The sequence below is a fragment of the Anomaloglossus baeobatrachus genome, chromosome 7 (genome assembly GCF_048569485.1).
Source record: "Anomaloglossus baeobatrachus isolate aAnoBae1 chromosome 7, aAnoBae1.hap1, whole genome shotgun sequence".
In the NCBI taxonomy this organism is placed as follows: Eukaryota; Metazoa; Chordata; class Amphibia; order Anura; family Aromobatidae; genus Anomaloglossus; species Anomaloglossus baeobatrachus.
Genome location: NC_134359.1, coordinates 299,640,396 through 299,652,928, shown reverse-complemented (window position 1 = coordinate 299,652,928; position 12,533 = coordinate 299,640,396).

Here is a 12,533-nt window from a genome sequence, read left to right as displayed (position 1 = left end):
ATACAACACAGGTTTTAGGTTAGATTTGATAAATATACACACCCCACCAGCTTTTTTGTCTTTCCTGTCCCTCCTAAATGTACTATAACCCTGTATGTTTGTCACCCAGTCATGGCTTTCATCTGGCCAGGTTTCCGTAATGCCCACCACATCATAATCCATGGTTGACATAAGAGTCTCCAATTCATTCATTTTGTTTGCAAGACTTCTTGCATTTGCCAGTAGACATTTAATCCTATTAACACCTTTATTACTCCTAGCCTCCCTACGTTCCTTGCATGTCCCATCCCCCCCTAATCCTTCATTGACCCCTACCGTCTCCCTGTCTCTATCTGCTCTATCTATCCCCTTATTTGCTCCACTACCCTCCCCCCCCCCCCCGATCCTAGTTTAAAAGCTCAGTTCAGACTCCAGGGCTCAGTATCAGACAGGACGGGGAATGTGGCACCCCTGAGGCCCCGGTCGCCACAGGGTACTGCACTCCACTTGGGGTGTAGTTCTGATCATGGATCTAAGGAAGGTCGGTGCCGGTTTCACCATCCACAACCACATACACACATGGGTTGCCCCTTCCCCACTGGGGACTGGGCTAGGGTCGGATACCAAAGGGGTTGCCAGCAGTGTGGCATTTACAGGATGCCATTACAACAGGGGCCCCAATCCACTAGCTTAGGACCTGGGTCGGGGGAGGAGCGGCCACCAGGGGGAGTAAGGAGTCACACACACAGTAATAGAGAGTTGTCCAGCAGGAGTGACACTGGGCGGACGTCTTTCCCGGTAGCTCCTGTGGGACATAGGAGTTTAACGGTTGCTGTGGAGGATACCGTGTCAGTTCTCCTGGGACCAGCGCAGTTCAGAGTGCAGCACCCTAGGGTGGTGTAATTCCACGTTGCATCACCAGATTCTGCCGGACGGATGAGTTCCATGCTTCTCCGACCACACAAGTTTCCAGAGCCAGGTGGCACCTAGGACTCCCGAGCCTAGATCATGGTCAGACTCAAGGGGATCCCCGCTACTGACATAGGGAACAGTACTCTACCCAGTACTGAAGGGACTAAGTTCTTCAAGCCACAGGACCCGCACTACAAGGCGCGGCAAGGAAGGGCCCACAGACTACTGCACCGGTTCTTACCGCCCACGGATCCAGGATCGACCTGAGCCCATCACAGCAGTGACCAATTCTACTGGGGCTGGCAACTGAAGCTGTGAATAAACAACACCTTGAACTCGCAGAGACTGTGTTGGCTCATCCTTACCTGCGCCACCGCCCAGTGCTTGGGCACTAACAGCCATTACTACCCTCATCATCTACTCGGGGCCCGCCCCAACTGTGGGGAGTGACACCATCCCGGCTGCCGTAACACCTGCCCCGGAGAAGAACCCGGCAGCGGCGGCTACTACTGGCCGCATACCACAGGTGGCATCACGACAAACTCTCCCAATCACCCCGCTTCCCCCATTATTTACTGTACGCCTCTGGGCAACGGAACTGGGCAAGGCCACCCCGTGACAATGCCTGACCCGACCCAAAACGGCCCGGCGACGAGTAGGTTAACCACCAGCCCCCTGGGGCGCTACATTTGGCGTCACGAACAGGATATCGTGCTCATTTAACTGGGTACTGTGCGCCTTATGTACTACCTAGTTCTGACTGTTTATTTGAAAAAGTTACACCTCAGCAGCCATTAGAAGACAACAATTGGCCAGGGTGTGCCCACCCTTCGTGGGTTGGTGAGAAAAAGTGGCGCGAAAGCCTAAGCCTGCCCCCTCCTATGGTCGAGTCGAGAGTTGGAGGAACACGAGAGCGGACGTACCAGGTCCACCGGAGGTGCAGGGTGTCAGTTATGGCATACCCTGGCCGTCAAGGGGGGACACCGGTGCGCCCAATGTTCTGGACTGCTCGGAAGAAGTGAACTGGGTAACTCAGGAGCTTCAGCGATCTCAGCGGGGGCGTCATCCGTGACTGCAGGGCATCCATGATGGGGATGGTGGGGGCCATGCGGGCCTACGAGGACCAACTTCTGCCAATCCTGGATGGAGAAATGTCGAAGGAAGGGTTTGCGGTGGAGGAGACCGAGACTCCAGTCACCACTGCAACCGGTGACACCCTCCAGGATCCCTCACACCACCAGCCATCCCCAGCTAAAGACCTGGAAGCTGCAATCAAAGTTGTCAAGAACCAGAGAGCCGCCCCACAAGTTGCTGAAGACCTGGTGACCACACCCCACGTCGCTGAAGTACCGGTGACCGTTCCCCAGGTCACGGAAGAGCCGGCGACCACCCCCCAGGTTGCTGAAGAACCAGTGACAGTCCCCCAGGTCACGGAAGGAACGGTGACCATCACCCAAGAGGCTGCAAACCCGTCCAAGACCCACCAACCACCAGGGGCGGATGCATGCGACGAGGAGTTGGAGGAGCCCATTCCCGGTCTGGTGTGGGAAAAGGGACAATCTCAATTAAGCTGGGATGCCACAACAAGCTGGACCGCTTATCCAGACACCGTTGCCCAGCTGGCCGCGGAGGAGTGGCGGCGACAGGAACAAAAGCTGGCAGTGGAGACCCGAAACCTGGCAGCTAATCAGCGGGCCCGCCAGTCCCATCCATCAGAGCGGGGTCCGCTGCATAGAGGTACTGTGACCAGGCTTGATCTTGAATGGGGGTGGTGGTTCATTTCAGAGCCGGGGCTGAGCAAGGAAGTGTTTGTGTCCCGGCGAGTTGTTGAATCCCACCTCCAGCGGGGCAATCCGGACCGGGATCTCCACCCGCGAGACCGGGTTGTGTATACACGGCACAGGGGAGAGTGGGGCTGGTATGCCTTAGATGTGGGACTTTGTCGACAGGAAGATGCCGAAACTGAGGCAGAGCCCACTTCAGTCAGGCATCCAGAACCAGTCCCCGCTTCCCACCCAGCACCTTGTGTATTTTACAAGATCAATGTACCCAGACTGATGTAAAAGTGAAAATGTTTTAACTGTTTTATATTTGCACAGTTTTATATGAAAATATTTATGCTGACATTTGCTGCATTAAAATGCTTTGATGACCTGTGACCGGTATTGTTGAACATGTTTGAAACGTTTTGAAATCATTGCTGGCTCCCATAAAGGGAAGAATGTTTACTGTTAACCTGTTGCATGCATACATAAATATTGCAGTGTTATTTGTGTTTTGTTGCAGCCCGGGAGTGCTGCCATTTGCCGTGGGGGAATGTGGCACCCCTGAGGCTCGGGTCGCCACAGGGTACTGCACTCCACTTGGGGTGTAGTACTGATCATGGATCTAAGGGAGGTTCGTGCCAGTTTCATGATACACAACCACATACTCACAAGGGTTGCCCCTTCCCCACTGGGGACTGGGCTAGGGTCGGGTACCAAAGAGGTTGCCAACAGTGTGGCATTTACAGGATGCCATCACAATAGGGGCCCCAATCCACTAGCTTAGGACCTGGGCAGGGGGAGGGGCGGCCACCAGGAGAAGTAAGGAGTCACACACACAGCAATGATAGGAGTTGTCCAGCAGGAGTGACAGTGAGCGGACGTCTTTCCCGGTAGCTCCTGTGGGACATAGGAGTTTAACGGGCGCTGAGGAGGATACCGTGTCAGTTCCCCCGGGACCAGCGCTGTTCAGGGTGCAGCACCCTAGGGTGGTGTAATTCCACGTTGCATCACCAGATTCTGCCGGACGGAGAGTTTCCATGCATCTTTGACCACCCAAGTTTCCAAAGCCAAGTGGCACCTAGGACTCCCGGGCCTCGATCATGGTCAGGCTCAAGGAAATCCCCGCTACTGGCATAGGGAACAGTACTCTACCTAGTATGGAAGAGACTAAAGGGTACTTTACATGCTGCGACATCGCTAGCGATCTCGTTAGCGATGTGAAATTCTAGATCGCACATGCGTAAAATGACCTATGTGCGATCTCAAAAGATCGCACTTGGGATCTAGAATTTCACATTGCTAACGAGATCGCTAGCGATGTCGCAGCATGTAAAGTACCCTTTAGTGCTTCAAGCCACAGAGACCCACACTACAAAGCGCAGTGAGGAAGGGCCCACAGACTCCCAGACGAGTTCTGACTTCCCGCGGATTCAGGATCGACCTGAGCCCATCACGGCAGTGACCAGTGTGACCGGGCTGTCAGCTGAAGATGTGAGTAATCTACACCCTGAACCCGCAGAGACTATGTTGGCTTGTCCTTACCGGCGGCGCCGCCCAGCGCTTAGGCGCCAACCACCATTACTTTTTCCCTCTTCATCCACCCAGGGCCCGCTCCGCCTGTGGGAAGCAACACCATCCCGGCTGCCATAAAACCAGCCCCGGCGAGGAATTCTGCAGTGGTGACTACTCCTGGCCGCATACCACAGGTGGCGCCACGACAAACTCTCCCAAATACCCCGCTTCCCCCACCATTTACTGTACGCCTCGGGGCAACGGAACCATGCAAGGCCACCCCGTGACATCGCCTGACCCAACCCTCAATAGCCCGGCAACGAGTAGGTTAACTACCTGCCCCGTGGGGCGCTACAGATACAGCTCTGCTCACAGTGAAGTTTGGACTGGAGACAATGGAGGAAGATTCCCCTCACAGAGGAGCCCGGACTGGAGCCAATGTAGGAAGGTTCCCCTCACAGAGGAGTCTGGACTGGAGACAATGGAGGAAGGTTCCCCTCACAGAGGAGCCCGGACTGGAGACAATGGAGGAAAGTTCCCCTCACAGAGGAGCCCGGACTGGAGACAATGGAGGAAGGTTCCCCTCACAGAGGAGTCTGGACTGGAGACAATGGAGGAAGGTTCCCCTCACAGAGGAGTCTGGACTAGAGACAATGTAGGAAGGTTCCCCTCACAGAGGAGTCTGGACTGGAGACAATGTAGGAAGGTTCCCTTCACAGAGGAGCCCGGACTGGAGACAATGTAGGAAGGTTCCCCTCACAGAGGAGCCCGGACTGGAGACAATGTAGGAAGGTTCCCCTCACAGAGGAGTCTGGACTGGAGACAATGGAGGAAAGTTCCCCTCACAGAGGAGCCCGGACTGGAGATAATGGAGGAAGGTTCCCCTCACAGAGGAGCCCGGACTGGAGACAATGGAGGAAGGTTCCCCTCACAGAGGAGCCCGGACTGGAGACAATGGAGGAAAGTTCCCCTCACAGAGGAGCCCGGACTGGAGACAATGGAGGAAGGTTCCCCTCACAGAGGAGTCTGGACTGGAGACAATGGAGGAAGGTTCCCCTCACAGAGGAGTCTGGACTAGAGACAATGTAGGAAGGTTCCCCTCACAGAGGAGTCTGGACTGGAGACAATGTAGGAAGGTTCCCTTCACAGAGGAGCCCGGACTGGAGACAATGTAGGAAGGTTCCCCTCACAGAGGAGCCCGGACTGGAGACAATGTAGGAAGGTTCCCCTCACAGAGGAGTCTGGACTGGAGACAATGGAGGAAAGTTCCCCTCACAGAGGAGCCCGGACTGGAGATAATGGAGGAAGGTTCCCCTCACAGAGGAGCCCGGACTGGAGACAATGGAGGAAGGTTCCCCTCACAGAGGAGTCTGGACTGGAGACAATGTAGGAAGATTCCCCTCACAGAGCAGCCCGGACTGGAGACAATGTAAGAAGGTTCCCCTCACGCCCCCTGACGAAGGCTGCATAGCCGAAACGGCCGTCGGGAAGGACGCAGACACACCTCTCTCTGAACACCTCTCTCTGACCACCATGGTCTCCCAGGTAAAAATGTGCCACCTGTCTATCTTACCTATACATAGCCTTGGAGCTTAGTCCCCTGAGTTTTTTGACATGTTACTGCTATTATTTTTGCCATAATATTGTCCTAATTTGATTATGGACTCTGATGGATGGGAATCTAAGGGAATCTTTCCTCCCCACTAGTTAGTATCAGGGAGCTAGATGGACGGGAATTGAAGGAAATTTTTCCTCTCTACCAGATTGTGACATGGCCCTGCCTGGTTGTTAATGGTGTTTACGGTTTTATCATATGTTTATCATTGTGTAATTTACATGCAATATATGAAATAGTTGATGGTACACGATTACATTATATTATGGATAGACTGAAACATCAGTTTATAAGGAATCTGTGATAATTGTATGTATAATCTGATCAGTGAATGGTGTCCGCACTTGTTTCGTGCCGCCCCGCACCTACCCCTGTGTCAATAAAGATTTCACCTTTTGCACCTTGGATTCTTGGTCGTGTGTTTTCTCTTTGATTTATAATTATTATGACTTATCCTCAGTCCCCATCCAGTTCCCTATACATAACATGGTGCTCAATGGTCATATATGTATCTGGTAAATCGTGGGGTGGCTGTGGCTCTTTTTGTATAGAGACAATGTAGGAAGATTCCCCTCACAGAGGAGCCCGGACTGGAGACAATGGAGGAAGGTTCCCCTCACAGAGGAGCCCGGACTGGAGACAATGGAGGAAGGTTCCCCTCACAGAGGAGCCCGGACTGGAGACAATGGAGGAAGGTTCCCCTCACAGAGGAGCCTGGACTGGAGACAATGGAGGAAGGTTCCCCTCACAGAGGAGCCCGGACTGGAGACAATGGAGGAAGGTTCCCCTCACAGAGGAGCCCGGACTGGAGACAATGGAGGAAGGTTCCCCTCACAGAGGAGCCTGGATTGGAGACAATGGAGGAAGGTTCCCCTCACAGAGGAGCCCGGATTGGAGACAATGGAGGAAGGTTCCCCTCACAGAGGAGCCCGGACTGGAGACAATGGAGGAAGGTTCCCCTCACAGAGAAGCCCGGACTGGAGACAATGGAGGAAGGTTCCCCTCACAGAGGAGCCCGGACTGGAGACAATGGAGGAAGGTTCCCCTCACAGAGGAGCCTGGACTGGAGACAATGGAGGAAGGTTCCCCTCACAGAGGAGCCCGGACTGGAGACAATGGAGGAAGGTTCCCCTCACAGAGGAGCCTGGACTGGAGACAATGGAGGAAGGTTCCCCTCACAGAGGAGTCAGGACTGGAGACAATGTAGGAAGGTTCCCCTCACAGAGGAGCCCGGATTGGAGACAATGGAGGAAGGTTCCCCTCACAGAGGAGCCCGGACTGGAGACAATGGAGGAAGGTTCCCCTCACAGAGGAGCCCGGACTGGAGACAATGGAGGAAGATTCCCCTCACAGAGGAGTCTGGACTGGAGACAATGGAGGAAGGTTCCCCTCACAGAGAAGCCCGGACTGGAGACAATGGAGGAAGGTTCCCCTCACAGAGGAGCCCGGACTGGAGACAATGGAGGAAGGTTCCCCTCACAGAGGAGCCCGGACTGGAGACAATGGAGGAAGGTTCCCCTCACAGAGAAGCCCGAACTGGAGACAATGGAGGAAGGTTCCTCTCACAGAGGAGCCCGGACTGGAGACAATGTAGGAAGGTTCCCCTCACAGAGGAGTCCGGACTGGAGACAATGTAGGAAGGTTCCCCTCACAGAGGAGTCTGGACTAGAGACAATGTAGGAAGATTCCCCTCACAGAGCAGCCCGGACTGGAGACAATGTAAGAAGGTTCCCCTCACGCCCCCTGACGAAGGCTGCATAGCCGAAACGGCCGTCGGGAAGGACGCAGACACACCTCTCTCTGAACACCTCTCTCTGACCACCATTGTCTCCCAGGTAAAAATGTGCCACCTGTCTATCTTACCTATACATAGCCTTGGAGCTTAGTCCCCTGAGTTTTTTGACATGTTACTGCTATTATTTTTGCCATAATATTGTCCTAATTTGATTATGGACTCTGATGGATGGGAATCTAAGGGAATCTTTCCTCCCCACTAGTTAGTATCAGGAAGCTAGATGGACGGGAATTGAAGGAAATTTTTCCTCTCTACCAGATTGTGACATGGCCCTGCCTGGTTGTTAATGGTGTTTACGGTTTTATCATATGTTTATCATTGTGTAATTTACATGCAATATATGAAATAGTTGATGGTACACGATTACATTATATTATGGATAGACTGAAACATCAGTTTATAAGGAATCTGTGATAATTGTATGTATAATCTGATCAGTGAATGGTGTCCGCACTTGTTTCGTGCCGCCCCGCACCTACCCCTGTGTCAATAAAGATTTCACCTTTTGCACCTTGGATTCTTGGTCGTGTGTTTTCTCTTTGATTTATAATTATTATGACTTATCCTCAGTCCCCATCCAGTTCCCTATACATAACATGGTGCACAATGGTCATATATGTATCTGGTAAATCGTGGGGTGGCTGTGGCTCTTTTTGTATAGAGACAATGTAGGAAGATTCCCCTCACAGAGGAGCCCGGACTGGAGACAATGGAGGAAGGTTCCCCTCACAGAGGAGCCCGGACTGGAGACAATGGAGGAAGGTTCCCCTCACAGAGGAGCCCGGACTGGAGACAATGGAGGAAGGTTCCCCTCACAGAGGAGCCTGGACTGGAGACAATGGAGGAAGGTTCCCCTCACAGAGGAGCCCGGACTGGAGACAATGGAGGAAGGTTCCCCTCACAGAGGAGTCTGGACTGGAGACAATGGAGGAAGATTCCCCTCACAGAGGAGTCTGGACTGGAGACAATGGAGGAAGATTCCCCTCACAGAGGAGTCTGGACTGGAGACAATGGAGGAAGATTCCCCTCACAGAGGAGCCCGGATTGGAGACAATGGAGGAAGGTTCCCCTCACAGAGGAGCCCGGACTGGAGACAATGGAGGAAGATTCCCCTCACAGAGGAGTCTGGACTGGAGACAATGGAGGAAGGTTCCCCTCACAGAGAAGCCCGGACTGGAGACAATGGAGGAAGGTTCCCCTCACAGAGGAGTCTGGACTGGAGACAATGGAGGAAGATTCCCCTCACAGAGGAGTCTGGACTGGAGACAATGGAGGAAGGTTCCCCTCACAGAGGAGCCCGGATTGGAGACAATGGAGGAAGGTTCCCCTCACAGAGGAGCCCGGACTGGAGACAATGGAGGAAGATTCCCCTCACAGAGGAGTCTGGACTGGAGACAATGGAGGAAGATTCCCCTCACAGAGGAGTCAGGACTGGAGACAATGTAGGAAGGTTCCCCTCACAGAGGAGCCCGGATTGGAGACAATGGAGGAAGGTTCCCCTCACAGAGGAGCCCGGACTGGAGACAATGGAGGAAGGTTCCCCTCACAGAGAAGCCCGGACTGGAGACAATGGAGGAAGGTTCCCCTCACAGAGGAGTCTGGACTGGAGACAATGGAGGAAGATTCCCCTCACAGAGGAGTCTGGACTGGAGACAATGGAGGAAGGTTCCCCTCACAGAGGAGCCCGGATTGGAGACAATGGAGGAAGGTTCCCCTCACAGAGGAGCCCGGACTGGAGACAATGGAGGAAGATTCCCCTCACAGAGGAGTCTGGACTGGAGACAATGGAGGAAGATTCCCCTCACAGAGGAGTCTGGACTGGAGACAATGGAGGAAGGTTCCCCTCACAGAGAAGCCCGGACTGGAGACAATGGAGGAAGGTTCCCCTCACAGAGGAGCCCGGACTGGAGACAATGGAGGAAGGTTCCCCTCACAGAGGAGCCCGGACTGGAGACAATGGAGGAAGGTTCCCCTCACAGAGAAGCCCGAACTGGAGACAATGGAGGAAGGTTCCTCTCACAGAGGAGCCCGGACTGGAGACAATGTAGGAAGGTTCCCCTCACAGAGGAGTCCGGACTGGAGACAATGTAGGAAGATTCCCCTCACAGAGCAGCCCGGACTGGAGACAATGTAAGAAGGTTCCCCTCACGCCCCCTGACGAAGGCTGCATAGCCGAAACGGCCGTCGGGAAGGACGCAGACACACCTCTCTCTGAACACCTCTCTCTGACCACCATTGTCTCCCAGGTAAAAATGTGCCACCTGTCTATCTTACCTATACATAGCCTTGGAGCTTAGTCCCCTGAGTTTTTTGACATGTTACTGCTATTATTTTTGCCATAATATTGTCCTAATTTGATTATGGACTCTGATGGATGGGAATCTAAGGGAATCTTTCCTCCCCACTAGTTAGTATCAGGGAGCTAGATGGACGGGAATTGAAGGAAATTTTTCCTCTCTACCAGATTGTGACATGGCCCTGCCTGGTTGTTAATGGTGTTTACGGTTTTATCATATGTTTATCATTGTGTAATTTACATGCAATATATGAAATAGTTGATGGTACACGATTACATTATATTATGGATAGACTGAAACATCAGTTTATAAGGAATCTGTGATAATTGTATGTATAATCTGATCAGTGAATGGTGTCCGCACTTGTTTCGTGCCGCCCCGCACCTACCCCTGTGTCAATAAAGATTTCACCTTTTGCACCTTGGATTCTTGGTCGTGTGTTTTCTCTTTGATTTATAATTATTACGACTTATCCTCAGTCCCCATCCAATTCCCTATACATAACATGGTGCTCAATGGTCATATATGTATCTGGTAAATCGTGGGGTGGCTGTGGCTCTTTTTGTATAGAGACAATGTAGGAAGGTTCCCCTCACAGAGGAGCCCGGACTGGAGACAATGGAGGAAGATTCCCCTCACAGAGGAGCCCGGACTGGAGACAATGGAGGAAGGTTCCCCTCACAGAGGAGCCCGGACTGGAGACAATGGAGGAAGGTTCCCCTCACAGAGGAGCCTGGACTGGAGACAATGGAGGAAGGTTCCCCTCACAGAGGAGCCTGGACTGGAGACAATGGAGGAAGGTTCCCCTCACAGAGGAGCCCGGACTGGAGACAATGGAGGAAGGTTCCCCTCACAGAGGAGCCTGGACTGGAGACAATGGAGGAAGATTCCCCTCACAGAGGAGCCCGGACTGGAGACAATGGAGGAAGGTTCCCCTCACAGAGGAGTCTGGACTGGAGACAATGGAGGAAGGTTCCCCTCACAGAGGAGCCCGGACTGGAGACAATGGAGGAAGGTTCCCCTCACAGAGGAGCCCGGACTGGAGACAATGGAGAAAGTTTCCTCTCACAGAGGAGTCTGGACTGGAGACAATGGAGGAAGGTTCCCCTCACAGAGGAGCCTGGACTGGAGACAATGTAGGAAGATTCCCCTCACAGAGGAGCCCGGACTGGAGACAATGGAGGAAGGTTCCCCTCACAGAGGAGCCCGGACTGGAGACAATGGAGGAAGGTTCCCCTCACAGAGGAGCCCGGACTGGAGACAATGGAGGAAGGTTCCCCTCACAGAGGAGTCTGGACTGGAGACAATGGAGGAAGGTTCCCCTCACAGAGGAGCCCGGACTGGAGACAATGGAGGAAGGTTCCCCTCACAGAGGAGCCCGGACTGGAGACAATGGAGAAAGTTTCCTCTCACAGAGGAGTCTGGACTGGAGACAATGGAGGAAGGTTCCCCTCACAGAGGAGCCCGGACTGGAGACAATGTAGGAAGGTTCCTCTCACAGAGGAGTCTGGACTGGAGACAATGGAGGAAGGTTCCCTTCACAGAGGAGCCCGGACTGGAGACAATGGAGGAAGGTTCCCCTCACAGAGGAGCCTGGACTGGAGACAATGGAGGAAGGTTCCCCTCACAGAGGAGCCCGGACTGGAGACAATGGAGGAAGGTTCCCCTCACAGAGGAGCCCGGACTGGAGACAATGGAGGAAGGTTCCCCTCACAGAGGATCCTGGACTGGAGACAATGGAGGAAGGTTCCCCTCACAGAGGAGCCCGGACTGGAGACAATGGAGGAAGGTTCCCCTCACAGAGGAGCCCGGACTGGAGACAATGGAGGAAGATTCCCCTCACAGAGGAGTCTGGACTGGAGACAATGGAGGAAGGTTCCCCTCACAGAGGAGCCCGGACTGGAGACAATGTAGGAAGGTTCCTCTCACAGAGGAGCCCGGACTGGAGACAATGGAGGAAGGTTCCCCTCACAGAGGAGCCCGGACTGGAGACAATGGAGGAAGGTTCCTCTCACAGAGGAGCCCGGACTGGAGACAATGTAGGAAGGTTCCTCTCACAGAGGAGCCCGGACTGGAGACAATGGAGGAAGGTTCCCCTCACAGAGGAGCCCGGACTGGAGACAATGGAGGAAGGTTCCCCTCACAGAGGAGCCCGGACTGGAGACAATGGAGGAAGGTTCCCCTCACAGAGGAGCCCAGACTGGAGACAATGGAGGAAGGTTCCCCTCACAGAGGAGTCTGGACTGGAGACAATGTAGGAAGGTTCCTCTCACAGAACAGCCCAGACTGGAGACAATTTTAGGTCAGAAACATCTGGATATAATAAAACATATTTTATTAACTGACAGCAAGCAGAGGAGACGGTGACCTGAACTGCGGCCGAGGGAAGATTCACAACAGAGGTCACCGGCCGGAGGAGAATGAGTCCTGGGGACGGCGGCGAAACCTCAGAGTGACCCGAGGTCCTGGACTAAATCCTCGAACCGGAAAAGACGCAAATCCGGGGAGGAACCAGAGACCTCAATGTTTATACTGTCCACGATCCAGGAGATTTAGTATTATCCCGATGTAGCAGAGCCAAGCTCATCTGTGGTGTTACATAGGACTGCAGTTGACATCTACTACATTATCTGTACTCAGAGATATCACTGTGTTAT